This window comes from Tursiops truncatus, chromosome 4 (genome assembly GCF_011762595.2).
Source record: "Tursiops truncatus isolate mTurTru1 chromosome 4, mTurTru1.mat.Y, whole genome shotgun sequence".
Lineage (NCBI taxonomy): Eukaryota > Metazoa > Chordata > Mammalia > Artiodactyla > Delphinidae > Tursiops > Tursiops truncatus.
Genome location: NC_047037.1, coordinates 71,121,820 through 71,149,472, shown reverse-complemented (window position 1 = coordinate 71,149,472; position 27,653 = coordinate 71,121,820). Strand labels below are relative to the sequence as shown.

Below are 27,653 nucleotides of genomic sequence, written 5' to 3'. Positions count from 1 at the left end.
ATGACCTTACTTTTCAAAATTCTGGTCAATTTATTTTTCAAAGAAAGACCCAGGCCCTGTTACAACTACATAGGGGGCTCTCTCAGCAGGAGAAGCAGAGCCTGTCAAAACAGATTTTCTTTCTTTCCACCAAAGCAAGAGACACTCCCAAAACACAAAAGACACTGAGAATCCTGTCTCCTTGAGGGATTTAATTATTGCTGGTAGTTGTTCTCCTCTTCCGCAGTGGCATCTTTGCCTCACTGCTTCTGGAGAAGAGGGACATAGAATTTCAATTCTTAGCCAGGCTGGGCGAGAGCCATTCCCCCAGAGGCACCCAGCGGGAGGTAAGATGAGTTGCCACCTACACAGTTTCAGAGGCTCTAAGCCTCCAAACACAGCCGCTATTCACTAGCTGATCCCTGAACTCCACCATCAGAGTTTTATTTATTTAGCTTTGGAGTTTATTTGACTTTCAAAATTCAAATATTCCTGGAAGGGATGATAGTTATGGCCAGCCATTTGCAACTTAGTAGAATTTTTTTTCAGATCACACTCCAAAGGGCATTTTTTAGAGTGAGAGAGAAAATCAGATGGCCAGGGAAGGGAAGAAAGTGGAGAGGGAAAAGGGTCCACAAATTAGAGGGTAGGGAAGGGCCCAAGAGGAGGCTGGAGCGCAGAGGGCAGACGCAGCACGCCTCACCGGCTGGCCTAGAGTCCTGCATCTCAGTGTGCGCTCGGCTTCAGCAGCACCAGGGCCACCTGGATCCTGTCAGACACGCAGATTCTGGGGCTCCATCCCAGACCTACTGAATCAGAAACTCTGGGGGCAGGGCCCAGAGGTCTCTGTTTTAACAAGTCCATACACGACTGACTTTGGGGCATCGTCAAGGCTGAGAAGCACTGGCTTGCGGTGTCTGTCCTATGCGGCAGGACCGTTCCCCCACCCCGCTGCTCATCAAGCTCGACTCCTCTGATGTGCCTCCTTCTCTCTGCCCTGTAAGAGTGAGGCATGAGAAACCACCACCGTGTGTGGCCAGGCGAGTGTTCAGCACACTGGAAACCTCTGTAGGCATAGGAGGTGGGATGGTGACAGAGCAGGGCTGCCTTTGGCCAAAAGAGCAAGGGCTTGGGGCGGAGCCTGGGGAATTGCTGATGAAGTTTGACGAGTGAAAGTGAGGGAGCAACTGAAGGAAATTCCCCAGAGCAGCCATCTGGGCTTCGGAGAAACTCGAGTGGGGATCATGCTGAGTGAGGTAGAAATATGGAGACAGAAGTCTGCTCAAGCCCTGACTGGGGTCCCATAGGGTGTGGGTTCTGGGCCATGAGGCACCACTGGGTGCCTCCCTTCCCTCCACATCAACTCTCCTTGCGTCGATATGCGCAAGATGCATCTCTTAGGCCAGCTCATCTCCTGCTTATCCCCACCAACCCTCAACTCTCAACCCCCATCCCTTGCCCAGGCAACCTTGTGGCCGAGGCAAGGAGGAGCCCCAAGGAATCAGACGGTGAAGCCTGAAGCAATCCTCTGCAAATTGGACATTGTTTTGAAGTCCGCTTCTCTGCTCTACTTTTCTCCATAGACCTTGTCAGCATCTGAAATATTATGGGGTGGTTTTTGTTTTGTTTTGTGTTTTGGTCTATTTCCTTCTACTAGAGTGTGAGCCCCATGAGGGCAGGGATTTTTTTTTTTTTTACTGTGTACTGTATATTTATCTTTCAATCCTCAGGGCTTAGGACAAGGCCTGGCACACAGTATGCATTCAATAAATATTTTTTGGAAAAAAATGAATGAATCTTAAATTTGTTCCATGATCTATCAATACTTATTTTAACATAAAAAATTATGCCCCCCCCAATACTTCAGTAAAAATTGATGTCTCACATCTTCCACAAAGTGAGGGCTTCAGATGGCTGTACATACCACAGCTCCAGGCTCCACTACAGAGTGAAGCTTCATTTCTGATCAGACAGCCAGGATGAGAGAGGACGAGGCTGGGAGGGTCAGGGCCTCCTTGTGAAGGGAGGATCAGTCACCATGGCTCTTGTCTCTGGCCTCAGCCAGAGCAGTGTTTCTGGGAGGTGGAAGTGCAGGAAAGTTATAGCTCAGTGACAGACGATGTACACAAACTTGTCTACCTAGTGCCTGGCACACAGTGGACACCCAGGTTAGCAAAATCTCTATTTGCATCTGAACTCCAGTGAAATCTTGATGAACGAGACATTCAGGAAACAGCCTTGCAAGATTTGCTCTCCTTGACCTCAGGAACTGGGTCTTAGATCCTATGTTTCCCTGGTACTTGGCACAGTATGTGTCTAGAAGGCCTAAATGAATGCTTGATGAATGAAACATATTGTTTCCATTGATATTTTTCTGGATATTAAATTATATTTCAGGCCATGTGGCTGAAAATCATTCTAAAATGCATTTTGCAACGTTTCTATGTTAGCGAGTGAAGAGTCCTGAACCTCCTCGCATCTTCCTACACAAAATCACAGAATCTTGCAAGTGGTCATCAGCAAGTACCGCAACTTCCCTGATCATGTATCACTGAGGGATGCAAAAAGGGTGTGTGAGATTGAATTTGTTTTAACCCTCAGAAATCATGGGGTGTTAAAAGAATTCCCTGCTCTTTTTTCTTAAATCTCAGGTTTAGAGCTCATCAGGGACTAACATCATGTAGCCCCAGTAGCCTAACTTGACAAATGGAGAAACCAAGGCCCAGAGAGGGGAAGGGCACTCAGTATGTGAAAAACATTGTCAGAACTGGAACCTTGGTCTTTTGCTCCCCAGTTCAGCACTCTTTCCATTTTGTTGATTTGTCTCTATCTCCTAAGACTAGAAAGCAGAGAAAAATTCTGATTAATTCATGTTTAAATTCCATATTAAGGGAAAGATATAAATTTCTTGCTAAGGATATGTTTATTGAACTCTTTATACTTAGTACTGTCTTAGCTACTGCAGGGGACAAAGCAGACACAAAACCGTCCCTATCTATTGCATATTGATGATCACGATGATAACGGTAAGTTTCAATTTTTGAGTACATGTTCTATAAAAGCACTGGGTGCTTTACATGTGTTACCACAAACAATTCTCACAGCAGCCTTATCAAATAGACTTCTATGTTAGGCCTCTTTGGGTTGCTCACGACAGAAACCCAACTCATACAAGCTAAAGAAAAAAGGGAATTATTGGCACATATGAACGAAAATACCAGGAGCTGTCTAGTTTCTGGGTAGGCTGGATCCATGTGCTCACACGATATTATCAAAAAGTTCTCTCTCCTTCCACCTCCTCTGTGTAAGCTTCACTCTCTACTATATTCTTTCCATGTGATAGAAAAGATGAGCCCCAGTAGCTGTGATTCCCGTGAGCCTTACAGTTTATAATTTCAGAAGGAAAGAGCTCTATTCTGACCTGACATCCACACGAGCCCTCTTCAAGACCTCAACGGATGCTCTTTGGGTTATGTGAGCACATCTGCACTTATCATTATATCTAGGAAAATGAGATACTTTGGCCACTCCATATCTCCATATGGGGGAGGAGAGGGTCTTTTATCAGGGGAATGGAGGAGGAGCAATTCATAATCCCATTTTACATAGGTTGAAACTGAGACTTACAGAAATTAAGTAATTGCCCAAGGCCACGGGGCCTGTTAGAGGCAGAGATGGGATATAAATTCAAAATATTTGTCTCCACAGCCTATGCTTTTAATTTTTCCTGATTATTTTTTTTGGAAAAAAATCATACTTTAAAAATTCACCATTCTAAAAGTGTACAGTTCAGTGAAAAGCCTGTTTTAATCATCATCCCAACTTTGGTGTGATCGGTGCTCAGTTGTGAAGTATGTGGTAAGTAATTTGTTGCTATTAATGGTTGAATTACCAAAGTTATTGAATGATTTACTTTTAAAAATAGAAATCAGAATTAATTAAAGATTACCCATCTAATAATGTCGTCCTCATTTCCTTGTACTACGATATACTCTTTTAGGTATAGCCAGCAACACTCCTGCTGAAGAGGGTGCTGTCACCCATTTTTAGTGTTTCCTAGGGAAAAAAAAAAAATGCTACAGCTTGGAGTACTGCTGTGTCTTCCCATAAATAAAGCTTTCCACATTATAAGAGAGAATGGACATGCCCTCCAAGAAAGAGACAGAGAATCTAGAAATATTAGTAGAAATGACAAATCTGTTCAGCAACATTGCAGATTATAAGATTCAAATTAAATCAATACCATTTCTAGATTCCAGTGTTGAGGACTAGAAAGAAATACAATGGAAAAAAGAGAGAGAGTGTGCTCATTCCCTGAAGAATCTAAAACATTAAGTATTTTGCATTTAACCTAAAAGGACATGCAAAAATCTATTCAAAGAAAATTACAAACCTCTAATGGGGAAAAAAAAAAGACTTATTGAACAAATGGAGCTTTTGGCTGGGAAGATTCTATTTGGTAAATGATACAAAAGCTAATGCAATCTTGGGCCACATTAATAATCTGTTTTAGAAGGAGAGAGGTAGTAATCCTGCTTCCCCTAAGTTGCTCAGACCACACTTTTAGGGAAACCCAAACAAACTATGATAGAACATGTCTTCGGGGGGGTGTTGTATGTGGCCAGGCTGGCAACAGGTCTGGAAACCACGTTACACAGGGAACTGAGCAGGTTTCATCTGGATGTTAGAGCACTGTGGTCATTTCCATTGGGTTAGAGAAGATTTAGAGGTGAGTTGAAAGGCTGTGGCATACAAGTATTAGACTTGCTCTGTGAACAAAAATTATAGGAAGAGAGATGTTGGCTCGAATAAGGTAGCGGCTTTCTGAAAGTCAGAACCGTCACTGATCTAAAGTACATAACCTTAGGTAGAGTTCCCTGTGCTATACCGTGTGTGCCCATCCGTTGTCAATTTTATACATAGGGAGGGGATATCTGTATGTGTACGGCTGATTCATTTTGTTATGCAGGGGAGGCCGACACAACATTGTAAAGCAACCATACTCCAATAAAAATTAATTTTTAAATAAATAAATAAAGTAAATAACCTTGTGAAGCAGGCAGAATGGTGATATTATCATCCCTAACAAAGAGATGAGGAAAAGGCCCAGCAAGCAAAAATGACTTGTCTGTAATCAGCCAAGAGGGGCACATGAGACCGTGGATGCCCCAGTGCAGTTCCCCCTGGCCCAGGCTGCTTCCGGACCCAGAGCTGAGCTTCAAGAGATGCAGCAAAACAGGTGTGAACAGCCAGCAGGATGGAAGTCACAGGAAAGCTATCAATGTCAAAGTGTGACAAACAATTCTGAATATCCTGTGGACAGAAGGATCAGGCAAGGAGCAGCGATTTCCAGTGGGAAAGTAATGACTTCTGACAACAAACAGGGATCTCTGTCAGAAGAGCTGGAATTTCTGACAGGAGAGCAGGGATTTTTGACAGGAGAGCAATGGTTTATGACAGGAAAACAGGGATTTCTGACAGAAAATGTTGACTTCTGACAGGATATTAGTGCATTTCTGACAAGAGAACAAGGATTTCTGAAGAGTGGTGATTTTTCTCAGAACAGTGATTTTTAAAGGAAGAGGGGTGATTCCTGACCACAACAGTGATTTCTGACAGGAAAACAGGGATTGCTGATAGGAGAGCCCGGATTTCTGACAAGACATCTGTGCCCATTACATAGGACAGAAGTGATTTCTGACAGGTCTCTGACAGGAATGAGGGGTTTTTTGAGGAAGGACAAAAAGCAGCAGCACAAAACAAAATGGAAAACAACAGGGAGGAACCAAATTCCCTCTGAAAGTAGGGAATTGTTGGTCCTGGGTGTGGAGGGAGGTTCATCGATAATAAGAACAAGCTGGATCTGGGGAGGCTCAAATTGGGCGAGATCTTGGGTCCAGCATGTCATTCGGCAGAGGGGGATTGAGTGGGCTGGAGGGAGAGTATCTAGAAGATTTACATCACCGATGTGAGCCTAAATGACTACGAAATGCCTTCCCATCAAGAGACCTGGAGGAAGTCGAAGAGAGGTAAATCTGCTCCTTCTTCGGACCCCCCCCCCCCACCGCAACCCAGAAATAACAAAGCCTTGGTTTTGACTCAGGAAATTCGAATGAAAGCTTTAGCCCTCTTAATTAATTACAGATCCTTGGCAAAGGGGTAGGGGAGGAGGGAAATGATCTCTCTAAAGCTCTCGCCCTACAGTTATTCAGGAATGAGATCCTAGCTTGGTGAGAAGTCAGCCTTGTGGTAGAGAGGAAAATGAATTAAAGGAGATGGAGGTACCAATAACGAGCCTCTGATAAAAAAAAAATCCTAGTCTGAAGGGAAAGTGCTTCCCTTCGTCCCGGCTCACCACGCATGCGCCTGAGACTCGCGCGTCCGGGGGAGCCCAGCAACCTGGCCTGGGTCACCGGCCGGAGCCTTTTCCCGCAGGTGGTGAGGTTTCCTGTGAGGAAAAGCCCAGCAGTGCATAGTGAAGCAGGATATGTCTCAGAGGGAAGGAATGCTTTTTCAGAGGGAACGAACGCTTTTTCTCGCAGACTGAGCTCTCATTGACCCCCAGCTCCAGGCACCACATCCACCACGTGACTAGATTCCTGCGGGCACGAAGCGCTAGGAGAATTCTGATTGTGCAGATCCCCCGAGCAGCTGCAGCCTCCCGAGCCAGGAGCTGCAGGCTTGTACTTCCGACCGGATGCAGGGCTCAGCACAGCTCTTCACACTCAGCGCTGCAGGCCTGCGGCGGAGATGGACACGCACGGTGCCCAGCAGAGGACCACCCCCGACATCCCCTCTCCCCCTTTTGCTCTCTCTGGGGACCGCTTTCCTCCTACAGACCCAGGGAGCGTGGTCTTTCCTTTGCAGCTGCTACCACCTCTCCTCCCTCTTGGGGTTCCTTTCTACCCCACACTTGATTCAGAGAAGGACACGAAATTCCCCAACTTTCCTCCCCGCCACCCCTTGATGCCCCTGACTGACCTTCCAGCTATTTTATTGCTGCATATGTCAACTAGGAAATAGGATGATCATTATAAAATTACAGATGAGAAGCAAAGTTGAGATTTTTTTTTTTTTAATCTCAAAAAATTTGCATTTCTGAAGAGAGCAGTGATTTTTCTCAGGAGATGCTAGGTGGCCGGTCCTGCCTCACTCTGAGAACTGCCCTAATAGACCTTCCCAGGCAAAGCCCTTTCCTGCGTTCCTGTCTGAGGAGGCAGGTGAAATCTCTTATGTCCTCAGTGTGATTCTTAGTCCTTCATTGCCTGGGTCACTGCTTATCCACAATTTCCCAGGGAGAGCAGCAGTGGGAAACAGCAGGCTGTTCACAGCCTCCAGATCAGTTCCTTTCTGTGAAGACTCAAAAAAAAGTCTTCCTAGCTGGGTGATTTGGGGCAAGTTGCTTAACCTTGCTAAACCTTAGTTACCTCATCTTTATAATGGGGATAAAAATGCCTACTTCACATGATGGTTGAGGTGATTAAATGAAATTGTGTGTGTGTGTGTGTGTGTGTGTGTGTGTGTGTGTGTGTAGTATCTGGCATCCAGTAGGCTTCATAAATTGGGTCTCCTTACTTCTCACTGGGGTGAGCAGGGCCACAGCAGGAAAGACCGTGCAGTTTGTACCAGTCTGAAGGCACCCAGCTGAGCAGCTGAGCCAGGCTGAAATACCATGGGTGCTTCACTTTCAGTGTCAGGTGCCCTGGGTGGGGCTTTTCCACACAAAGACTACAGTATGTGTCTTGTGCACAAAGGCACCATAGGGCAGGCAGCAGCTGCTGGGTGTCTGTGCTGGCACCCAGCCCACCCTGCTGGGGAAAGAGAGAAGGGCACTTGTAAGGCAAGCCTTTATCTTACCCCCTGCCTCACAGTTAGACCAGGTTCCCCTATTTTCCTGCTTGTCATGGGAGGCCTTGGCCAGGTGGAGAACAGCTGCCACTGCGATGGGTTCCCCATCTCTCATTAGAGGGGTCTCCTTGAGTGAGGGCTAGCCTGCTTGCACTTCCTCCTCCCAGCAGGCTTCTCACTGGGGGTGATTTGCAAGGTCTCAAACTCAGAACCTCTACCTTTATAACTCAGGGACCCCAAAGAGGCTCTCTTTAACCCCAAGCAGGGTTTTTTTCCCCTTTTCCCCAGCAGGAAAAGACTAAAAGATTGGGGAATTCCCCGGCAGTCCAGTGGTTAGGATGCCGTGCTTCCACTGTAGGGGTCACAGTTTCGATCCCTGGTTGGGGAACTAAGAACCCACAAGCCACGTGGTGCAGCAAAAAAAAAAAAAAAAAAAAATGGAGTTCAAGGCCCCAGCCATCCTGAGTCTCTACGTAGCTTGCATGGGAACGGGCTTCCTGTGCAGGGCTGCCTTGATCATTACCCCTTTTCATCTTCATTTCTGTCTCAAATAGTTGGTAAGACACAAGACAGGGTTACATCTCCAAGAGGTACCCTGTATATTTCCCTTTTGCTCTGCTTCTCACTGGTACACAAGGGCACTCTAGTCCACACTGAGAGAAATACACACAAGTGCATACAATTCAATATCAAAAAAAACCAACCCAACCAAAAATGGGCAGAAGACTGAAATAGACATTTCTCCAAAGAAGAAACATAGACGGCCAACAGGCATGTAAAAAGATGCTCAACATTGCTAATTATCAGAGAAGTGCAAATCAAAAAAAAAAAAAAATCACAATGAGGTATCACCTCACACCAGTCAGAATGGCTATCATCAAAAAAGTCTACAAATAATAAATGCTGGAGAAGGTGTGGAGAAAAGGGAACCCTCCTACACTGCTGGTGGGAGTGTAAATTGGTGCAACCACTATAGAAAACAGTATGGAGGGTACTTAAAAAAATAAAAATAGAGCTACCATATGATCCAGCAATCCCACTCCTGGGCATATATCCAGAAAAGATGAAAGAAAATCTAATTCGAAAAGGTACATGCACCCCAATGTTCATAGCAGCACTATTTACAACAGCCAAGACATGGAAGCAACCCAAGTGCCCATCAACAGGTGATTGGCTTAAGAAGATGTGTATATATATATATATATGTATATATACAATGGAATATTACTCAGCCATAAAATAGAATGAAATATTGCCATTTGCAGCAACATGGATAGACCTAAAGAATATCATACTAAGTGAAGTAAGTTAGGCAGAGAAAGACAAATATAATATGATATCACTTATATGTGGAATCTAAAAAATAATACAAATGAATCTATGTACAAAAGAGAAAAAAAATCCACGGACATAGAAAACAAACTTATGGTTACCAAAGGGAAAAGGGAGGTGGGAGAGGGATAAATTAGGAGTATGGGATTAACAGATACACACTATTATACATAAAATAAAAAAAAAACAAGGATTTACCATATAACACAGGGAATTATATTCAATATCTTGTAATAACCTATAATAGAAAATAATCTGAAAAAAATATAAATATATAAGTGAAACAATAAATAAATATGGAAACCACAGAATCTGGGTTTAGACACAAAAGCTCAGAGAGTGCTTGTGGAACCAGATTTTCTTCTCCCCGAGACTAGACAGAACTGAGCTTGGGGAGGCAGGAAGAGGCAGCTGGGCCAGGATGAGAAGAGGGAAAACACCTGAGTCCTTGAAATGGGGGAGGGGCGGGGGAAGAAGGGAGCCCGTGGAGGCATTCAGTGTGGGGCTCAGTGTGAACCCTCACTGGGCACCAGCTCTCAGTGCTTATAAGGCCTGGAACAGCAAATGATGGCCTGGGGAGCAGGGATGAGGCCAAGGGGGAAAACCCCACTCCTGAATAGAACTAGGTGGAAATTTCTCTGTGTAAGTAGGAGCAGTGATGAACTCTATGCTGCTGAAGGGTTTGACTGTGGTGAGAATGCTCTTCTCAGAAGAAGGAATTTCCAGTGGAAGAATTATTTAGGGAAATCTGGAACCATTTTAGCAAAAATCCTCAATTTAGTGCATAAAACTAATTGAATTTCTCAGGTAATTGAAATGTCTTTTTTTGTACTGTTTTAAGAAGGAAGAGGTAAATAATAAGAAATCAAAAACCAATCAAGGGGGCTTCCCTGGTGGCGCAGTGGTTGAGAGTCCGCCTGCCGATGCAGGGGACATGGGTTCGTGCCCCGGTCCGGGAAGATCCCACATGCCGTGGAGCGGCTGGGCCCGTGAGCCATGGCCGCTGAGCCTGCGCGTCCGGAGCCTGTGCTCCGCAACAGGAGAGGCCGCGGCAGTGAGAGGCCCGCGTACCGCAAAAAAAAAACCAAACAAACAAATCAAGGATTTATTTTTAAAATCAACAAAATATCAACACCTTCCAGGGACTCCCCTAGTCAGCACAATCCATCCCTATTACACTTTTAAAAAAGGAGCAGTTGATGTTCCGAAGAATGACCTAGAATCACTAGGGCATCAGAGGGAAGTTTCAGTTCACTCAGCTGCCAGAATCCCTATTTCCTTTGCATTATAGTGAAGTGGAGCTTGACCATATTTCTGAATTAACACAAGCTCCTTGAAAGTGATTTTTTAAGAATTCTAACATCTTTTGGATAAAGGTGACACTGTATATAAATTGAAGGTACTGTAATTTGGGAATGAGCTAGTCTTTGAGAAGAACCCCATGTGGTTGCATCCTGTAGACATTTAACTAGAATGGTTCATGCCAGTGGTTCTCAACTGGGCGGGGGAACAGGGGCATCATTCCCCCTGGCCTAGGAATATTTGGCAATGTCTGCAGACGGTTTTGGTTGTCACAACTCGGGGTGGGGGGGGCAGGGGCAGGGGCAGGATGCTACTGCTGTATATTAGGGAGCAGCCAGGGATGCTGCTCAACATACTACAATGCACAAAACAGCACTCCACGACAAAGCAGTATTGGATCCAAAATGTCAGTAGTGCTGAGGTTGAGAAATCATGGCTTGCGGTAATGAAAAAAGAAGATATGCTCCAAGTGAGGACCAATAGGGTGGCTGCCCCAAGACTACTCACAGGCCTCAGGGCCAGGTTCAGCCCTGTCAGCCATTGCTCGGGGCTGGTCTCAGCTTACCCAAGCTCTTAGGATGGCTATATGATCTACAGCCAAGACATTCATCTGCAATGAAATACAACAGTCAGGATGTCCAGCTGCTCTCAGCTGGCAGCAAGGATACTCAGTTGAGCCTGGAGTGGAACAGAAGGAGTTGTTCTACCAGGACCTGAGACTGAGTCTCTAGGTCAGTGCACATCTTCCCGGGCAGGGCTGCAAGGGTGCTGCCTCATCTGAGTGGAGCTACCTCCTCTGGCTTCCACTGGCAACCAAGTCTTCTTGTAAACAACACCTTGTTTCTTTGGATACGTTAATGTCATCGGTAAAGTCTGACTTCAGCCTGGGGCCAGAGTCCACTTAAGATGATTGTATTACTTGCCTCTGACCTGTTCATTATATTTACATTTCACTGTTCAATGCAGGATTTCCTGATTTGAGAGCAGAGGGAAGTCTTTTGAGAAGCCAACTAATCTGTGAGTGCTTGGTGGTTGAATAACTAACACAGTTTGCTTTAATCTAGTACCAGTATTTGTCAAAATTATTAATACAATGTAACAATTAAACAGTGGACATAACTCATAATAGCTTTTGGTCAGTATGTATTTTCTTAATCGACAAATACTGTAAGTACAAATATCATGTGGGAGCGGGTCTGGGGAAGATTTTGATGATAAAAAGGAGGGCTTATACCGGAAAAAGTTGGGAACCACTGGTTTGACTCTCAGAAGGTGAATTTCCTATATTTCTTAGTTCTTGAGCAGGGAGGCACAGTACCCCAGGGTTGCCCTCCACCCCCATGCTCCAAAGGATCTGCTTGGTTACTCTGTCCCTAGGGACACATCGAGAACAGTGCATGCTTTACAAGTTCTAAAACGTTTTCACATCTGTTCTCTCATTGGCTCTTCCGAGCTCCAGTGAGGAAGGTGGAACAGTGGCTATCACTTCTACTTTAGGGATTAGGGCAGGGCTTGGTGACCTGATTCACCTCAGGATCTATAGCTCCAGAGCTGGGGCCTGGGCCCCATCTGACTCAGGACCCAGAGTTCTTTCCACTCTCCTTGCATTGGTAATAGACCCCTCTGAATGTTCTGGTCCACCGAATACCGAACTCCACTCCATAGTAACTAGTGGATAAAAAGATCCAAGAAGTATTTAAGAGTTTTGATGAACTAGTCTTTCATGTACTTCTGAATCCCAGCTAGTTTCTGAGAATTGCACAAATGTAAAGAGAGCAGAAAGGAATGAAATAGCCCATGTTCTGTTGCCATGGAAACCCATGCTTACCTTAGGGTTCATATTTGGTACAATTTCCTGAAATTCCTCTTGAGGGTTCCAAGTGATCTTGGGGTTCTCTGAACCTTGCTTTTGTAATCTGAAAAGTGAAAAAATACCGAACCAGATTGTTTTATCTTTGACATTCTATTAGTCTAAATCTATGAGTTCTATTAGCATCATCAAAGGAAGAACTCTCTAGGATAAATGAATGTTTTGTCACTTCTGTGTAAGAGATATCCATCTAATCATTCATTCATTCACCTAGTCATTCAACAAACATTGATCAAGTGTAAGGTACTATGCTAAGCTCTATACAGAGTACAAACTTGAAAACGTCTATTGAACACAAATCTGTGCAGCTATCCTCTGTAAGAAAATCAAGAACAACTACAAAAAAGTCATTATAATTGGCTTACAGCTGATGCTTTAAACCACTTTTGACGAAAAGTTAAGAGCTCTTCTATTGGAATGTAAAGTATGCAGACAAAGAAAATTTCTTGCAAGTGACTCAGAAATTCTCTCAACTCTAAACAGGCTCTCAAATGGCTATAGTGGTTAGAGAAAACTAGTAATGGAACTCTTTACCTTCAGTTCTCTGTGATGAGAATCTAAAATTTCATCATAAAAACTTCAAAACAAGTTCCAGTGCAACTGTCTCAAGGGCAAGGAAAAGAATATTTGTCAGATTTAATCTAGAGTCTGGTATTGACTGCTGTCCACTAAGGGACTTTCCTCCTGTCTTAATAAAATTTTTATACAGTATAATTCCATTATTCATACAATATCTTTTCATTTGATCAAGAAGTAACGACCTTTTATTTGGTAGGGGGAGATGAGATTGATTTGGCAAATGGAAATCAAGGAGATATTTCTAGATGGATGTTTTTATTTTCACTGTTATATGAAAGATGACAAAATTAGGCAGGAAATTACAAAAGCCTATGACACAAAGGAGGAAATTACTTGTGTGTGGTACCGTGTAGAGAGGATACACTGAGAAGGTGCTGCAGACAGATAAAGTGAGGGGCTCACCAAGCTTTATTTTTTTTTCGTTTCTGAGCATCACTGTCCACACCAATACCAAGCACCATGCCCCGAGCAGGGGTACAAAGACGGGTAAGATGCTGTCCCTGCTTTCAAGGTACCTGTAGTCCATTTGGGGGAAGCTGAGCCAAGTAACTGGACAGTTCCAGCTCAGTGTGATCAGGACCCCAATGAGGCCAGTACTGGGATTACAGGCATACATAGCAGGGCCCTCACACCCAGGCTGGGGGCCTCTGGTGCTGCCTGGACAGGAGTCCTATCAACATGCTTTCCAGGACTGATGTTTCACCTGTGGCTCTGAAGAGATTAAATATATACAAAATCACAGGTGTGATAAGAAACCCCTCAGAGGAATAACAAGGGACGTGAAAATACCATCAAATCCTCTAATGCCTTTATTCAGTTACACTTGGAAAGAGGAGACAGGTACACACGAAGCCTCTGGGGTCGACAACACCTTCCTCCCAGGTTTGCTCAGATTGTTAGGGGATCTCCAGGGACATCCATTCTTCCCATTAGCAGTGCGTTGGGCCAAAGGATGCACCACGGCTGCACTAATATTCGCTATATCGGATTACGAAGCTGAGTAATTGCCATGTAAGTGTCAAGTAATGGTGAGAGCGTTCATCTGTGTTTTCATTCATTTGGACAGCAATTAATTTGTACCTAAATTAACAATAAAAATGGTTATGTGATCCAATAAAGTAGAAATGGTGGCAGGAAAAAAATATAATGTCTGTTTTACCCTACTAGCAAGGCCAAATCACTCTTTTCCCCTCCCACTGTTGTCTTTCTGGAGAAGGTTATTTTCAGGCAGGCAGAGCAGGAACCGGGCGTGCGTGCTGGCCCCTGTCAGGGGTCCAGCCTGAAAGGCTGTGGACAGGAAAATGGGATTTGTGGGATGAAAAGTATTGTTGACTTGAAATGGTACAGGCAGGTCACTACTGCAGCATGCTCCCAAGTAAGGCCAGGAAACAGGCCCTCTGGAATTGTTTAAGGCAAAGATAGACACAAACTCAGATGTTAACACAGAATTAACAAACTGGTGCTTTTGGGCAGCATATGGCTAGCAGACACATTTGTCATGAAAGGGTTTTAAGTCTTTGGATTTGTTGCCAATGTTTAAAAATTAGGCTATTTCACATGAATATTCAGATCTCCAGTTCTCTTGAGAAGCTGGAATATTGTCTGCACTGCGTCTACATTCCTGCTTGGCAAAACTTGGTTGGAGCTCAGTGGTCACCGTTCCCTTTAGTCAGGTAGTGCTTGCCAGTTTACTGCAGTCCCCACCACTGCCTATTGTCCTGTACTGTGCCTGCCTCTCTCGTTATTAACTTGGCTGGCTCCTGCAGGAGTTTCTAACCCCTGTTTTCACATTTGCTTAGTCACTTACAGAAGTAACCTGCTTTGTTCACTCTTTATACCGGCTTCACTTTTTAACTTCCTGGATCATTTTGTTTTTATAGAGTTTGGATGTCTTGGGCATAGAGGGCTCTCCCTAACCAAACGTCTTACGCCTGCTGCTATGCTGTTTGGTTTTGGCATTGAACCTTTTGCCATAGAACCACAGACCTATCCAAAGGGAAGTTACTTTGGAGAGCATCCTATCCACCTGCCTCATTTAGAAACTGAGTCTCATAGAGGCCAAGGTACTTGTTTAAGTCACACAGAAACTTGAGACAGAGCCAAGACTAGAACCAATTCTGGTACTTTTCCTACTACATTTCAGCCCCTTCTGGGTGCTCATTCATGATACTGCATGTCTCAAAGCAAGAATATAATTTCTCAAGTTATTGTTCAATCTTCCCACATTTGAAAAGTTTGAACAATGTAGCCCTGTTGGGCACGGCTATCTGCTCTCTAAGATGGCCCCTGGTGATGAGTTACAGTATTTAAAGCTTATTATCTGATTCCATCTGCTGACTTCTGAGAGCCTTGAACTGGGAGTGAGGCCAACTGGGTTGGAGTCCCAGCTCTCCCTCTTACCAGCTGTGTGACCTTGGGCAAGTTTCCTCACTTCTCTGAGTCAGAATTTCCCAAGTGCAAGACAGGAATGTCTGCCCCACAGGACGTTATGACCATCACGGGACATAACAAACATGAAAGTTCTCAGAAAAATGTAAAAAGTTAGATAAATACAAGTTACTATTACAGGCTATTGAGCTTAGATATCAGAGAATCCCAGAATTCCCTCGTTTTACAAGTGAGGCACTGAGCCTCAGGGAACAGGGTCATCCAGCCAGCTATGGGCAGAACTCAGATTAGAGAGCAAGTCTCAAGTCTTCCCTGCTATTACCATAGTTGGATTCACAGATCTCAGTTAAAGCCATGTGGGCCCCAGCACGTGGGCAGCTAGCCACGGGGTGAAATGGGAAACGCCGTAACCTCCCCTCACAAAGGTTTGGGGAATCAGGGTCCCAGCCTCAGACACAGAACAATTCAAGGGCTCTCATTCTAGGGGCAGAGCCCACACTCACTGGTGGCTGATTCCCAGTCTGCGAGCATGGACTTGGGAGACATTATACTGTGCAAATGAATGCTGTTTTTGCAAATTTGTGGGACCTGCCAGCTCTCTCAGTTTAACTAGATCTCTGCAGTGACATCCAGACATGTTCTGCATTAAATTAGAGCTGGTAATTTCAGAGGGAAACAGCTCTGAAATGGCAAGAAAGACAAAAATCTGTTCCTTGAAAAATGACACCATATGTGCCCGCATCGCTGCAGTTAGGGTAAAAGGCTTTTCCTCCCTTTGTTTCTCCTCAAGCCGCCAATGTTAATGTCAGATTTGCAACAGAACCATATACTAATGGAACCCAAATTAGCTCTAAAATTAGATCTTAACAAGAAACTGGAGGCTAGCTCAAGGCAAGCAGATTTCTCTGACTGTGAGACAGAAAGCATTTTAGCAAAGCAGCCGCATATTGATATTCTCAAGCCTCAAAAAAGATCTCTCTTTGCTCTGAGTGCACAGCCTGCTGCCTGCCTGTGCGTCAGAACTGGCAGCTCAACCTGCAGTTTTAAGAAAACCTTCCCTCAAGCAAAGCAGCTATTGGGAGTCTGGAGTGTGGGTGAGGAGAAAGGGATTTCGGGGGTCAGATCTGGGTTGGAGACTGGGTCCTGGGAGTGGTCATGTTCCAGATTTTAGAGGATGTTTCATTATCGCTGTTTGTCTGACACCTTTAGAGAACCCAGAGACTATGGAAAAACCAGGGATGGAAAATATTTATATAGATAAGCAATATTTAGCAGCTAAAACGGCTAATTGTGAGTTATCTTCCAGCATCCTGAAAAATTACCATCTGAAAATTTTTCTAAAGAGTGTCCTATCAGTAGTAACATTTCTAAGATGTTAATAGAGAGGTAAATTTCATTAATGGGCCTCCAGACCCATCAAGTTTTTGCTACCCCTGGTTCCTCAGTGGCTGCAGGTTGGAATTTGAAGGTCGATGGGTCTACATGTTGAAAGCCACTTTGTTTTTGGAGTTTCTCCAGGTTTGTGGACCAGGGCTGGGGGCAGGAGGGCACAGGAGGTAGAGTCAGTGGTTAGAACCACTGACACCTACCCAAGGAAAAAAACAAAAGAGTGAAGAAACCAAAGTAAAGAAGCAGTTGGGGAGTAGCAAGAAGATGGCATTAGTTTAGGTGTGGGGTAGTGTGAATTAGTCATCCTTCCATCAGGAAAAATGTATCCAGTTCTTGTAGATGAGGTGCCTATGTTCCCATACACTCCGAGAACTCCTGTTTGGCCAAGGAGCACCTCTGAACCTGACATTTGGGGCATGTGAGTGCAATTCATCTTCACGTCCTTAACACACATTGAGCACTGTCGGTTGAGCATTGGGGTGGCTGGGCTGAGGAAGTCCTCCTCTCAGCCTCACAGAGCTCAGTCTATTGGGATGATAAAATGGGTACACAGAAAACCAAAATATAAGCAAAAGGGAGTGAGAACTGTGAGAAAGGGCCTGAAAAAGTGCTCGGGGGCTGCAGATGAAGGAGCGATTAGTTCTGTGTTGTGAATTATCTGGGGAGTCTACACAGAAGAGGTGACATCTGAACTGGTCCAGGAAGGATGGGCAGGAAATTAGTTCCAGGACTTTTAGACCATCAGAGGCCAAACTCTAAGCCTATTTGTAAAGAAAAAAGATGGTGTCATGGAAGAAGCTCTGGCTTGAATTCTAATCCCAGTTCAACATTAAAGATTGCTGTGTATCTTCAACCAATTCATTTAACTTCTCTGGCAATTAAACAAGATGGTGTATATGAATGTAAGAGATAAAACCCTCCACAAATGCTAGTTGTTAGTAATGATATGTGTACTGCCTCACAGGGTTGTTATGTGACTTCTTTGAAACTGCTATTCAAAAGAAAGCTGTTTTTATAAAAAAGTCTAGAATCTTCTGGCCCCAGAAAGAACTACAAATGTACTAAAGGTTTACTGAATTATCAACAACTGAAGCCCAGAACATTTTAGGTTAGCTGGAATTATAACTGGCAGAAACATATTTCTTGTTAAATAAAAAAGAGCCTTTTAAGTGAAACAAGTATCAAGTTCTCTAATGATGCTTACAAATCAATTTTTAAGATGAAAAACTTGCTATCATAATTACTCATTTTTCCTGGTACTGCTTGGCAGGACAAATCCCATCAACTCACAACCTCTTGTGTCAATACAAATACATCCATCTCCTCCGATTATCTCTATGGTTTAGGATACGTGGTGCAAATACACTGACATTGGTGAGCGTGGGCTTGCATTTTGTCTTTTTCTAAATCTGCCAAAGAGCTTCAGCAGGTGATTTCTAGCAACTCTTACTCATCAATAAAACAACCTCCCCTTGAATCTACCCTTCAAACTCAAGAAAAAGAAAGACTCCCAATTAAAAACAAAAACAGGCTAAGGCTTCCGGGAAGATGGCGGAAGAGTAAAACGCGGAGATCACCTTCCTCCCCACAGATACACCAGAAATACATCTACATGTGGAACAACTCCTACAGAACACCTACTGAACGCTGGCAGAAGACCTCTGACCTCCCAAAAGGCAAGAAACCCCCCCACGTACCTGGGTAGGGCAAAAGAAAAAAGAATAAACAGAGACAAAAGGAAAGGGACGGGACCTACACCAGTGGGAGGGCGCTGTGGAGGAGGAAAGCTTTCCACACAGTAGGAAGCCCCTTCGCGGGCGGAGACTGCGGGTGGCGGAGGGGGAAAGCTTCGGGGCCGCGGAGGAGAGCACAGCAACAGGGGTGCGGAGGGCGAAGCGGGGAGATTCCCGCACAGAGGGCTGACCAGCACTCACCAGCCCGAGAGGCTTGTCGGCTCCCCCGCCGGGTTGGGCGGGGCTGGAAGCTGAGGCTCAGGCTTCGGTCGGAGCGCAGGGAGAGGACTGGGGTTGGCGGCATGAACACAGCCTGAAGGGGTTAGTGCGCCACGGCTAGCCGGGAGGGAGTCCGGGGAAAAGTCTGGACCTGCCGAAGAGGCAAGAGACTTTTTCTTCCCTCTTTGTTTCCTGGTGCGCGAGGAGAGGGGATTAAGAGCGCTGCTTAAAGGAGCTCCAGAGACGGGTGCGAGCCGCGGCTAAAAGCACGGACCCCAGAGACGGGCATGAGACGCTAAGGCTGCTGCTGCCGCCACCAAGAAGCCTGTGTGCGAGCACAGGTCACTATCGACACCCCCCTTCCGGGGAGCCTGTGCAGCCCGCCACTGCCAGGGTTCCGGGATCCAGGGACAACTCTCCCGGAAGAACGCACGGCGCGCCTCAGGCTGGTGCAACGTCACGCCGGCCTCTGCCGCCGCAGGCCCGCCCCGCACTCCGTGCCCCTCCCTCCCCCCGGCCTGAGTGAGCCAGAGCCCCCGAATCAGCGGCTCCTTTAACCCCGTCCTGTCTGAGCGAAGAACAGACGCCCTCCGGCGACCTACATGCAGAGGCGGGGCCAAATCCAAAGCTGAGCCCCTGGGAGCTGTGAGAACAAAGAAGAGAAAAGGAAATCTCTCCCAGCAGCCTCAGAAGCAGCGGATTAAAGCCCCACAATCAACTTGATGTACCCTGAATTTGTGGAAAACATGAATAGACAACGAATCATCCCAAATTAAGGAGGTGGACTTTGAGAGCAAGATTTATGATTTTTCCCCCTTTTCCTCTTTTTGTGAGTGTGTATGTGTATGCTTCTGTGTGAGATTTTGTCTGTATAGCTTTGCTTCCACCATTTGTCCTAGGGTTCTATCTGTCCGTGTTTTTTGTTTGTCTGTTTCGTTTTTTAATAATTATTTTTTATTTAAATTATTTTATTTTACTTTATTTTCTTTCTTTCTTTCTTTCCTTCCTTCCTTCCTTCCCTCCTTTGACAACGAATCATCCCAAATTGAGGAGGTGGACTTTGAGAGCAAGATTTATGATTTTTTCCCCTTTTCCTCTTTTTGTGAGTGTGTATGTATATGCTTCTGTGTGAGATTTTGTCTGTATAGCTTTGCTTCCACCATTTGTCCTAGGGTTCTATCCGTCCGTTTTTTTTGTTTTGTTTTGTTTTTAATTTACTTTTTCTTAATAATATTTTTTTATTTTAATACCTTTATTATATTTTATCTTACTTTATTTTACTTTATCTTCTTTCTTTTTTCCTTCCTTCCCTCCTTCCTCCCTCCCTCCTTTCTTTCTCTCTTTCTACTTCTACTAATTCTTTGTTTCTACTTTTTCTCCCTTTTATTCTGAGCCATGTGGATGAAAGGCTCTTGGTGCTGCAGCCAGGAGTCAGTGCTGTGCCTCTGACTCTGGGAGAGCCAACTTCAGGACACTGGTCCACAAGAGACTTCCCAGCTCCACATAATATCAAATGGCGAAAATCTCCCAGAGATCTCCATCTCAACACCAGCACCCAGCTACACTCAACGACCAGCAAGCTACAGTGCTGGACATCCTATGCCAAACAACTAGCAAGACAGGAACACAACCCGACCCATTAGCAGAGAGGCTGCCTAAAATCATAATAAGTCCACAGACACCCCAAAACACACCACCAGACGTGGACCTGCCCACCAGAAAGACAAGCTCCAGCCTCATCCACCAGAACACAGGTACTAGTCCCCTCCACCAGGAAGCCTACACAACCCACTGAACCAACCTTAGCCACTGGGGACAGACACCAAAAACAACGGAAACTACGAACCTGCAGCCTGCAAAAAGGAGACCCCAAACACAGTAAGATAAGCAAAATGAGAAGACAGAAAAACACACAGCAGATGAAGGAGCAAGATAAAAAACCCACCAGACCTAACAAATGAAGAGGAAATAGGCAGTCTGCCTGAAAAAGAATTCAGAATAATGACAGTAAACATGATCCAAAATCTTGGAAATAGAATAGACAAAATGCAAGAAACATTTAACAAGGACCTAGAAGAACTAAAGATGAAACAAACAATGATGAACAACACAATAAATGAAATTAAAAATACTCTAGATGGGATCAATAGCAGAATAACTGAGGCAGAAGAACGGATAAGTGACCTGGAAGATAAAATAGTGGAAATAACTACTGCAGAGCAGAATAAAGACAAAAGAATGAAAAGAACTGAGAACAGTCTCAGAGACCTCTGGGACAACATTAAATGCACCAACATTCGAATTATAGGGGCTCCAGAAGAAGAAGAGAAAAAGAAAGGGACTGAGAAAATATTTGAAGAGATTATAGTTGAAAACTTCCCTAATATGGGAAAGGAAATAGTTAATCAAGTCCAGGAAGCACAGAGAGTCCCATACAGGATAAATCCAAGGAGAAATGCGCCAAGACATATATTAATCAAACTGTCAAAAATTAAATACAAAGAAAACATATTAAAAGCAGCAAGGGAAAAGCAACAAATGACACACAAGGGAATCCCCATAAGGTTAACAGCTGATCTTTCAGCAGAAACTGCAAGCAAGAAGGGACTGACAGGACATATTTAAAGTGATGAAGGAGAAAAACCTGCAACCAAGATTACCCAGCAAGGATCTCATTCAGATTTGATGGAGAAATTAAAACGTTTACACTCAAGCAAAAGCTGAGAGAGTTCAGCACCACCAAACCAGCTTTACAACAAATGCTAAAGGAACTTCTCTAGGCAAGAAACACAAGAGAAGGAAAAGACCTACAATAACAAACCCAAAACAATTAAGAAAATGGGAATAGGAAGATACATATCGATAATTACCTTAAATGTAAATGGATTAAATGCTCCCACCAAAAGACACAGACTGGCTGAATGGATACAAAAACAAGACCCATATATATGCTGTATACAAGAGACCCACTTCAGACCTAGAGACACATACAGACTGAAAGTAAGGGGATGGAAAAAGATATTCCATGCAAATGGAAACCAAAAGAAAGCTGGAGTAGCAATTCTCATATCAGACAAAATAGACTTTAAAATAAAGACTATTAGAAGAGACAAAGAAGGACACTACATAATGATCATGGGATCGATCCAAGAAGAAGATATAACAATTGTAAATATTTATGCAGCCAACATAGGAGCACCTCAATACATAAGGCAAATACTAACAGCCATAAAAGGGGAAATCGACAGTACCACTTTCATAGTAGGGGACTTTAACACCCCACTTTCACCAACGGACAGATCATCCAAAATGAAAATAAATAAGGAAACACAAGCTTTAATTGATACATTAAACAAGATGGACTTAATTGATATTTATAGGACATTCCATCCAAAAACAACAAAATACACATTTTTCTCAAGTGCTCATGGAACATTCTCCAGGATAGATCATATCTTGGGTCACAAATCAAGCCTTGGTAAATTTAAGAAAATTGAAATTGTATCAAGTATCTTTTCTGACCATAATGCTATGAGACTAGATATCAATTACAGGAAAAGGGCTGTATAAAATATAAACACATTGGAGGCTAAACAACACACTACTTAATAACGAAGTGATCACTGAAGAAATCAAAGAGGAAATCAAAACATACCTAGAAACAAATGACAATGGAGACACAACGACCCAAAACCCATGGGATGCAGCAAAAGCAGCTCTAACAGGGAAGTTTATAGCAATACAATCCTACCTTAAGAAACAGGAAACATCTCGAATAAACAACCTAACCTTGCACCTAAAGCAATTAGAGAAAGAAGAACAAAAAAAGCCCAAAGTTAGCAGAAGGAAAGAAATCATAAAGATCAGATCAGAAATAAATGAAACGATAGCAAAGATCAATAAAACTAAAAGCTGGTTCTTTGAGAACATAAACAAAATTGATAAACCATTAGCCAGACTCATCAAGAAAAAAAGGGAGAAGACTCAAATCAATAGAATTAGAAATGAAAAAGGAGAAGTAACAACTGACATGGCAGAAATACAAAAGATCATGAGAGATTACCACAAGCAACTCTATGCCAATAAAATGGACATTGAAGAAATGGACAAATTCTTAGAAATGCACAACCTGCCAAGACTGAATCAGGAAGAAATAGAAAATATGAACAGACCAATCACAAGCACTGAAATTGAAACTGTGATTAAAAATCTTCCAACAAACAAAAGCCCAGGCCCAGACGGCTTCACAGGCGAATTCTATCAAACATTTAGAGAAGAGCTAACACCTATCCTTCTCAAACTCTTCCAAAATATAGCAGAGGGAGGAACACTCCCAAACTCATTCTACGAGGCCACCATCACCCTGATACCAAAACCAGACAAGGATGTCATAAAGAAAGAAAACTACAGTCCAATGTCACTGAGGAACATAGATGCAAAAATCTTCAACAAATACTAGCAAACAGAATCTAACAGCACATTAAACGGATCATACACCATGACCAAGTGGGGTTTATTCCAGGAATGCAAGGATTCTTCAATATATGCAAATCAATCAACGTGATACACCATATTAACAAATTGAAGGAGAAAAACCATATGATCATCTCAATAGATGCAAAGAAAGCTTTTGACAAAATTCAACACCCATTCATGATAAAAGCCCTCCAGAAAGTAGGCATAGAGGGAACTTTCCTCAACATAATAAAGGCCATATATGACAAACCCACAGCCAACATCATCCTCAATGGTGAAAAACTGAAAGCCTTTCCACTAAGATCAGGAACAAGACAAGGTCGCCCACTCCCACCACTCTTATTCAACATAGTTTTGGAAGTTTTAGCCACAGCAATCAGAGAAGAAAAGGAAATAAAAGGAATCCAAATCGGAAAAGAAGAAGTAAAGCTGTCACTCTTTGCAGATGACATGATATTATACATAGAGAATCCTAAAGATGCTACCAGAAAACTACTAGAGCTAATCAATGAATTTGGTAAAGCAGCAGGATACAAAATTAATGCACAGAAATCTCTGGCATTCCTATACACTAATGATGAAAAATCTGAAAGTGAAATCAAGAAAACACTCCCATTTACCATTGCAACAAAAAGAATAAAATATCTAGGAATAAACCTACCTAAGGAGACAAAAGACCTGTATGCTGAAAATTATAAGACACTGATGAAAGAAATTAAAGATGATAGAAATAGATGGAGAGATATACCATGTTCTCGGATTGGAAGAATCAACATTGTGAAAATGACTCTACTACCCAAAGCAATCTACAGATTCAATGCAATCCCTCAAACTACCACTGGCATTTTTCACAGAAGTAGAACAAAAAATTTCACAATTTGTATGGAAACACAAAAGACCCTGAATAGCCAAAGCAATCTTGAGAATGAAAACCGGAGCTGGAGGAATCAGGCTCCCTGACTTCAGACTATAAAACAAAGCTATAGTAATCAAGACAGTATGGTACTGGCACAAAAACAGAAAGATAGATCAATGGAACAGGATAGAAAGCCCAGAGATAAACCCATGAACATATGGTCACCTTATCTTTGATAATGGAGGCATGAATGTACAGTGGAGAAAGGACAGCCTCTTCAATAAGTGGTTCTGGGAAAACTGGACAGGTCCATGTAAACGTATGAGATTAGATCACTCCCTAACACCATACACAAAAATAAGCTCAAAATGGATTAAAGACCTAAATGTAAGGCCAGAAACTATCAAACTCTTAGAGGAAAACATAGGCAGAACACTCTATGACATAAATCACAGCAAGATCCTTTTTGACCCACCTCTTAGAGAAATGGAAATAAAAACAAAAATAAACAAATGGGACCTAATGAAACTTCAAAGCTATTGCACAGCAAAGGAAACCATAAACAAGACCAAAAGCCAACCCTCAGAATGGGAGAAAATATTTGCAAATGAAGCAACAGACAAAGGACTAATCTCCAAAATTTATAAGCAGCTCATGCAGCTCAGTAACAAAAAAACAAACAACCCAATCCAAAAATGGGCAGAAGACCTAAATAAACATTTCTCCAAAAAAGGCATACAGACTGCCAACAAACACATGAAAGAATGCTCAACATCATTAATCATTAGAGAAATGCAAATCAAAACTACAATGAGATATCATCTCACACCAGTCAGAATGGCCATGATCAAAAAATCTAGAAACAATAAATGCTGGAGAGGGTGTGGAGAAAAGGAACACTCTTCCACTGCTGGTGGGAATGTAAATTGATATAGCCACTGTGGAGCACAGTACGGAGGTTCCTTAAAAAACTACAAATAGAACTACCATATGACCCAGCAATCCCACTACTGGGCATATACCCTGAGAAAACCATAATTCAAAAAGAGTCATGTACCAAAATGTTCATTGCAGCTCTATTTACAATAGCCCGGAGATGGAAACAACCTAAGTGTCCGTCATTGGATGAATGGATAAAGAAGATGTGGCACATATATACAATGGAATATTACTCAGCCATAAAAAGCAACGAAATTGAGCTATTTGTAATGAGGTGGATAGACCTAGAGTCTGTCATACAGAGTGAAGTAAGTTAGAAAGAGAAAGACAAATACCGTATGCTAACACATATATATGGAATTTAAGGAAAAAATGATGTCATGAAGAACCTAGGGGTAAGACAGGAATAAAGACATAGACCTACTAGAGAATGGACTTGAGGATATGGGGAGGGGGAAGGGTAAGCTGTGACAAAGCGAGAGAGAGGCATGGACATATATCCACTACCAAACGTAAGGTAGATAGCTAGTGGGAAGCAGCCGCATAGCACATAGCTCGGTGCTTTGTGACCACCTGGAGGGGTGGGATAGGGAGGGTGGGAGGGAGGGAAACACAAGAGGGAAGAGATATGGGAACATATGTATATGTATAACTGATTCACTTTGTTATAAAGCAGAAACTAACACACCATTTTAAAGCAATTATACTCCAAAAAAAAAAAAAAAAAAAAAACCAGACCACAAAACTTGACAGTGCATAAATGGGAAGTACACTTTGTTAGGGATGCCATAACAAGTACCATAGTCTGGATGGCTTAAACAATGGAAATTTATTTCCTCACAGTTCTAGAGGCTAGAAGTCCAAGATCAATGTGTCAGCAGTGTTGGTTTCTCCCGAAGCCTCTCTCGTTGGCTTGTAGATGGCTATCTTCTCCCTATATCTTCACATGGTCTTTTCTCTGTACCTGTCTGTGGCGAAATTTCTTCTTATAAGGATGCCAGTCATATTGGATGAGGGCCCATCTATATGACCTAATTTAACCTTACTTACCTCTTTAAAGGTTTTATCTCCAAATCCAGTCACATTCTTAGGTACTGGGGGTTAGGACTTCAATATGTGAATTGGGGATGAGGGGGAAGGCAGCACTCGGTATCTTGTGTAACCTTTGAAAAAACCAAAAGCCTATAGATGACAAAGATTCACACTCTCCTGCACAAACTGCGCACATCTGTAATGTGTGTTTCACCCACTCATGGAGCTGTGTGTGGCCCAAGAAAGGGCACAAGTGGCGCAAGGCCATACCTTTCAGTTAAAGGAGGCCCACAGCAATGGGTTGTGGGAAAGGAGGCGGGGCTTGTCTGTCAATGTCAAGCTCAGCTGTGCCAGCATCAGAAGAGCAGCTTCTGGAGCAGTGGGAAGGAAGAGGAGAAGGAGGGAGGTTAGCTGTGAAACTTTTCCAGGAACCACCTTGGTCTCCTTCCCCAGCATTCTTTTTTTTTTTTTGTTTTTTGCGGTACGTGGGCCTCTCACTGTTGTGGCCTCTCCTGCTGCGGAGCACAGGCTCCGGACGCGCAGGCTCAGCGGCCATGGCTCACGGGCCCAGCCGCTCTGCGGCATGTGGGAACTTCCCGGACCGGGGCACGAACCCGTGTCCCCTGCATCAGCAGGCGGACTCTCAACCATGCGCCACCAGGGAAGCCCCCCCAACATTCTTTTAAAGGAATTCTTCCTAGCCAGTTAGGAAATCTGGGGGCAGATCCTGAGCCCCTGGAGATCTGATCCCCTCCCATACCCCCAAGCCTAATGACAGACAACATCTGAGAGGGAAGATACAGATGGAAAACACTGTCTCGTTAGCAATAGGCTCTGCCCTTTCAGATTGCCAAAAAAAAATCTGCAAAGAAAAACAAGTGTGTTCAAATACCACTCCACCCCACCCTCCGGATGGGGGGCCTGGGCCCTTCAGTCTGGAAGCTTCCTGATTTTCCTGTGGGAACAGTGGGTGTGCTTTGAGGCAAGCTCCAGAATGCCTGTAATTTTTCACCTGTAGACCTCCCTGACAGATACAAGCCTAAACAGGAATGACCAAGGGAAACAGGGAAGCACGGCTTCCAGTCTAACAAAATAGGATCACCTAGAGACACCGGGACTAAACAAATCATGACAATGACCGTAATTACTGAGTGCCTCCGTGTGCCAGGAACTTACATATATTATACAATTTAATCTCCTCGCTCTGAGGTAGAGATCATTACCTTCATTTAGCAGATGAGGAGGCCCAAGTTCAGCAAAGTTAAATGACTCACTTCCCCAAGACCACCAACTCTAAATGACAGAGCTGGTGTTTGAACCAAAGCTAGGACAGCTGTCCACAGTACTGTGCTGCCTTCCCCTGTGCCCTGGATACTGGTGACAGAAACCCACAGCCCCTGCTGCTTCCCTGCAGGACTACCATACCTTGGGGGCCACAGTCACTGGAGTCAGCACCAAATGGTTCTCTCTTCTGCCTCTCTGCCAAGTGCAGCCTCACTCAGTGCCCCGCTCAGACAGCACATAGAAGGCCCTTAACAAAGGGGGACTGAACTCAGGTATCATCTGGTCATGATACAAGCCACACAAGGTCACTGGGGCGAACGCCAGCACCCTGATTCCAGACAAAGGTCCTGGGAGGCCCAGGAGAGTCCTCGCTGGCTTAGCAGAGTGCTGGCCTGTCAGCCACCGATGAGACGTCAGCTTTAGAAGG

At 43.8% G+C, this 27,653-nt stretch overlaps 1 long non-coding RNA gene across 3 annotated transcripts in view; it reads right to left on the bottom strand.

Annotated features, from left to right (window-relative positions):
* Positions 1-27,653, bottom strand: part of LOC109547797 (uncharacterized) — a 127,316-nt gene that overhangs the window by 88,880 nt on the left and 10,783 nt on the right. For all 3 annotated transcript variants that reach the window (XR_012331474.1, XR_012331473.1, XR_012331475.1), the window contains 4 exons: positions 26,213-26,313; positions 25,961-26,073; positions 18,622-25,878; positions 12,290-12,377 (listed from right to left, as the gene is read on the bottom strand). This is a non-coding gene — a long non-coding RNA (uncharacterized lncRNA). The remainder of the gene's footprint in view (positions 1-12,289; positions 12,378-18,621; positions 25,879-25,960; positions 26,074-26,212; positions 26,314-27,653) is intronic.